At 50.3% G+C, this 5729-nt stretch overlaps 1 pseudogene; it reads right to left on the bottom strand.

The window, feature by feature from the left end:
• Positions 1-1420: 1420 nt before the first annotated feature.
• The window catches only part of LOC123067250 (lysine--tRNA ligase-like), a 4885-nt pseudogene continuing 576 nt past the window's right edge, over positions 1421-5729 (bottom strand).

A 5729-nucleotide genomic window follows, 5' to 3' on the forward strand; every position in this document is an offset into this window, starting at 1 on the left:
GGGGTATTCGCCTCGCACGGCCAAGACCACAGGAACGGAAGCCCGGCTTCCTTCGACGAAGAACCCTAGCGTTCTGCGAGGTCGAAGAAGCCGCCGAAAGATCGGTTGATCTACCTGCATCAGCGCGATCGAACTTGGAGGAAACCGGACTGTCCTGGGCCTCATACCTAGCAGTCTCTGGCCCATCCCAATTCGGCCCTTGCAACATAGAACGATCAAGCGGCAGCTCAAAAACTGAAGCACCATGCAACGACGTTGGGTCGGACGTGATCGCAAGCGTGACTTCAGGCTCAGACACATAGTTTTAAATAGCGCGCTAAGCATCTTAGCGGCGGACCTCTTTCAAATGCTATAGCGTGCTATAGCGGAGCTATAGCGCGCTATTTAAAATGTTTTTTTATTTGTTTGGACCAAAGTCTCTTAGCGCAAGACCTTTTGTAAACGCTATAGCGTGCTATAGCGGAGCTATAGCGGGCTATTTAAAACAGTACTCAGACATGAACTCATTCATGGCTTGGGAGTTTACCTGGGCCTCATTCCCAGTGCAAATAGAGCCCACGACCAACGCACTAGCACACACCTGATCTTGGCCCAACAGAATATTCAAGCGCGCCCGTCTGGCCGCTTGAATATCGTTGGCCACCCTAGCCATCCGCGGCGGCCTCGCCGGCTGGCCCTTCTTGCCGTTCTTCTTCTTCGTAACAAGTGTCCATGAATCCGGAATGAAATCAGAAAGAGTAACATGTGCGCGGTTTACCTTCGGGATCGGTCCAATCCACGGTTTCATGTGTATCTCTGGCTTCTTCTGAACCCCTCTCTTCCGGTGAGGATCATTGACAGGTGAACATCCCGGCGGCGGCATCGTCATCGCACACCCCGGTCTTTCCGTGATCATCTGACTCATGTCGGCCCCATCTTCTTCCTCCATCCCCCCATGACCAGCCCCTTGATCCTCCTCGTCGTCGCTATCTACAAGAACCCAAAATCATCCTCCAAGACGATGATCCGATCTCCCAGCTTTGGGCGTATCCGTCAAGTCGATCAGATCCGCAACCTCCTTCTGATCATCCTGCATAGGACTATCGGCACGCACGTCATAAAAATCGATGTGTAAACAAGATCCTACCATAATCCGCGCATGACTGAGGGCGTCCGCGCGTGACTGAGGGCGTCCGTTGCGGCGACGGCCTCCAGCTATCGTTCAGTTATATCAGATGATTGCCCTCAGTGAAACATTCTCGTGCCACGGGGGCTGCGTGCACCTCGTCTGCTGGCCGTTAGCTGCCTTTCTTGCTTTCGTAATATGTGTCTGAGTGAAAGAAAGATGCAGTGGCGGCGTTGTTATTTCTTTGGATTAATGACTACTTCTGGTCGGTAAGGTTCGATCGAGCCAGATGTAAGGGCCCACCTGAAAGATGTGTTATTGTATCAAAGCCCCTGGCATTTTGCTTAAAGTATAAACAGCTCCCTTCCCACCTGAAGACATGAGAATAAGTTCAGCATGTTTATACACAATTCGTAAGTAGATATGTCCACTGCAAATCAATTGATGTATTATGTGAGGACTACTATGTCACTTGTTGATGTTTGCAAAACTATAACTTCTATACGCTGCAAACCTGGCACAAAACAGATTCCATGCAATTCTTGGAAGAACAAGCTGCACATAACAGCAATTCTTGGAAGAACAATCTGATGTTTCCATTTGACTCCCTACGGTTGTTCCAGTACAACAACATCAAGTGTTTAAAAATGGTGCCATCTTACAAATTTTAAAGTGTTCCAAGGTTGCAACTTGTGCTATCTCTTGCTTTAATGATGATTGTGGCGACGAGTAAACCTTTTTGTCTGCATTGTAGGGTTGAGTAATGATGGCATTGCGTCTAGTTTTTTACTTGGACCAACACATCGCTAAGTTTTGTTGGATAGAATGAGATTTCTATTGAACAAGAAGATTCTGTAGCAAATCACAGCAACTTACCTACCTGGGGAGCAGAGTTTGTAAGTTTGCTTGCATCTGATTCGGCCGGCTAGTGTAGATGTTTCTGCTCTGCCATTTGGAGCAGAAACATCTTGTCCTCTTTTTCAGCAGAAAAAAGCACCAAAACATATATTACATGAACATGAGGTTAGTTATAGCAATTCAATAAAACAGAAAACCATATTGACAATGGGAGTTACTATCAATTAAAATAAGATAGAACTAGTTAAAATTTGCTTATTATTTCTCGAAGTACAAAAATTAACTATTTGTAAAGTGCAGGACTAGGAAAACATATTGACAATGGGGAATTACTGTCCATAACTTGGAATCCATTTTGTTTCTTTCATTGGACAAGGGGTTCATCTTTTCAAGCAGCTAGTTATCTCGAGGCTTCATGGCCGGGAACAGCAGGACCTCCTTGATGTTCTGGGAATCCGTGAGCAACATGGTCAGGCAATTAATCCCCAGACCCAAGCCCCCGGTCGGCGGCAGCCCGTACTCAAGGACACTGCAGAGCGTCTCGTCCATGGCCATCGCTTCATCGTCATCGTGCCTCCAATCCCTTAGCTGCTCCTCAAACCGCTGCCTCTGCAGGACGGGATCGTTCAGCTCCGTGTAGGCGTTCCACACCTCGTGCTTGTTGATGAAAAGCTCAAACCTTTTGGTCAGTACAGGCCGGGCCTCGTCCCTGTGGGACTTTGCGAGTAGGCTCATGATCTCCGGATGGTTGACGATGAACGTCGGGTTCACGCATGTCTCCTCCAAAAAGTGCCCAACCAGCTTGTCGAGTAGCCGCGCCATCGTGTGTGTAAGCAGGGCACGTAAAGTCGTGCCTGGCACAAGCCTCCATCAAGTACCTGTTGGCTTTGTCGGTCGAAAGATCCTCCGGTATGTTCAGATCGGTCATCTCCTCGAGTCTGGACCATGTTGATCCGCGCGAACGGAGGCGTGAAACAATCTCGATGGGCGGCTTGCCGGCAGGTCGGCACGGTACTACAGCTTGTAGCCGCCCGTCAGTTCCTTGACCATGCCGCCCAGCATCTTGTCCGTGGACTCCATCAGTCGTTGTAATCCGCATAGGTCATTTAGAACTCACAGGTGGTGAACTCAGGGTTGTGCGGCACTGAAAAAAATAGCGCGCTATAACGCCGCTAATAGCACGCTATAGCATATAGAAAATTGTCGCGCCAAATAAATCAATATACAATGCCTCGCTAATAGCACGCTATAGCATGCTAATAGCATATTTCGAGGGGCCACGCTATTTTCTGTAGCGCCTTATTTTTCGTGTTGACTCCTTCCTTCCTGAACTGCCTCCTGGTCTCGTACACGTGGTCCCGCGCGCCTACCGACGACGAGCTGCTTCAGGTTGCGTGAAACGATGATTGCTACCCAAGGGAAACAAACAGCCGCAGAGAGGTAGCGCTTTCCTCGTGGCCCGTATAGGTCTAGGACGTCCATGTTCTGTTGAACTGCATCTATGGTTTCAGGGTGATCAGCTGCATAAGACGTGTGTTTGGTTTCATGCAATAGGGTGTTCTGTTCACCCCCATTGAGTTTTGTCATTTCTACTAAAATTAATTACAATGTCGCTGTGTTTACATACTGCATGACGGGCGACGTCGCTAATATTGAAGACCGTCGACATGCCAGTACTTCTACAGCCCCTGTCTCTCTATATAAATATATCCTTTCCCTTGTTGCTTCTCCGTTCTTCTGTAACCTCCCCAAGCCTCACACACATACTCAGAAACACACTATCCCAAAACCCAAAACAATCTGGAAATTTTTTAGTCAATGTTGCTGGAAGCATATAGAAGCGTCTTTTTTCTTGAACATGCCACGCTAGGAGTAGGAGGCATTGGGAAGTGCTCAGAATTTTAGAAAGGCTAGGGCGAGAGCACGTCGAACCGTGCAGGGCCCATGTTGCTCTTCCCGGAGAACCAGCGCACACCAACGCCGTTGCCGAGCTTCACGACGGAGTGGAAGGCACATAACTCCTCGGGCGACTGCAGCTCCGAGGTTCCGGCGTTGCCCTGTTTATGCGCTTGTTTGGACTCGATCGTACTAAACCTAGCGTGCACACTTAATTAGGGCCGATGGACATTACATAGGCTCTAGCTACGTGTGTATTACTTGGGAAAACTATAGCTGCACCCCGGATGCTAGCTGGAGACCTTGTTGGCTGCTTCCGATGTGAGAAGCAAGCAAGCAGATGCGAAAGATGGAGCTAGCCTCGCCAGGTAATGAAGTGTCAAAGCTTCGGAGCTGCTTTTGAAGGTTCCGATCGAGGAAAACAATTTACGCGTCATGAAGCGCACACGGGGGTTGGAGTAGTATTACGAGGAGACAGGCCCGACGAATTCATCGAAGTTAAAGGCACTGCTTGTTTGCACGAGATGAGGAAGGGAGACCACACAGGACGACGGGATCAGGGGCTCGGCGTCTACAGGCGGCGGGATCCGGCCTGCGGCGGCGCGAGATGGCGGAATCAGGCGTGCAACCATGCAACAAGGCGGGATCTGACGTGCGGCGGCTTGACGAGGGCGTCGACATCGCTTGGTCGAGGATGGCGGTGACGGAGCTTGGCCTCAAGGATGGTGGCAGCGACCCTTTGGACGTGGACAGCGGCTGCGCTTGGTGGACGACGAACGAGGATGGCGACGCTTGAAGAGGACGGTGGCAATGCCTAGTCTATGCGGCGGCTTTGGTAGAATGTTAGAAGAAGAAAAGGAAACAAGCGAGCCTGCACGCGAGCTATGCTTGAAACATGTGTTTCCCTCCGCCTGGCTGAGAGGCCTAGTTTTGCATCCATCGGGCCAGGCTGGAAGACCCATCCAGTGTACCAAACAACCAATTTTTGCATGGTGGATGTGAGCCACATGCCATGCAATGAACCAAATACTAGAGCTGGACCAAAACCTCATAGCTCGCGAGCTTAATAAGCGCTCGATAGTTTAACTTATTAAGCTCGTGGCTGGCTTCTTATTGAACAGAGCCAATCATCGATTTTAGCTTGTTAAGAGCATCTCCAACAGGCTCCCAAAAACTGGGCCGCGCGCTAAAATCCGGATTTTTTGAGCGCCGAACAGCTTCAGCAGAAACTGTAAAACAGTATGAGCGCCGGACAGCTTCAGCAGAAACCCTTTGATTGAAGTGCTCGTCAGCGCAGCTCCTGGGAGCTGACTTTTGGGCAGGAGCTCGCGTCCCACATGATTTGTCCATCTAACAGGCTGGTAGTGGAGGAGAAGGACAGGACGATCGGATCCACCATGCTTGGAGGTGAAGAACGGGGCAGTGGCGCACATGCGACTCTGTACAGAGGGAGATTCGTCGTGGAGGAGGCGAGGAACTGGTTTGGCGTAGAAGAGGATACGAGGCCGGAGCTCACCTCATGCTGCCTGGGTGCAGAAGAGGAGAGGAGGCAAGAGCGAGATGGCGGTGGCTGAACCATAGCTATCTGGTAGAGGAGAGAAGGCCGACTCACTGGTAGATACTACGTATGTTGAGATCCGCATTATCCTCGAGTCCTTGGATCATGTTGATCCACGTGAACGAAGGTGTGAAACCGATCTCAATCGGCGGGTTGTCGACGCCGTTGGCGTGGTACTGCACGTTGTAGTAGCCCGTCAGCTCCTTCACCATGCGGCCCAACATCTCATCCACCAGCTCCATCAGGTCGTTGTAATCCGCATAGGCCATTTAGAACTCGGAGATGGTGAACTCAAGGTTGTGCCTCGTGGCG

The sequence above is a fragment of the Triticum aestivum genome, chromosome 3B (genome assembly GCF_018294505.1).
Source record: "Triticum aestivum cultivar Chinese Spring chromosome 3B, IWGSC CS RefSeq v2.1, whole genome shotgun sequence".
NCBI lineage: Eukaryota > Viridiplantae > Streptophyta > Magnoliopsida > Poales > Poaceae > Triticum > Triticum aestivum.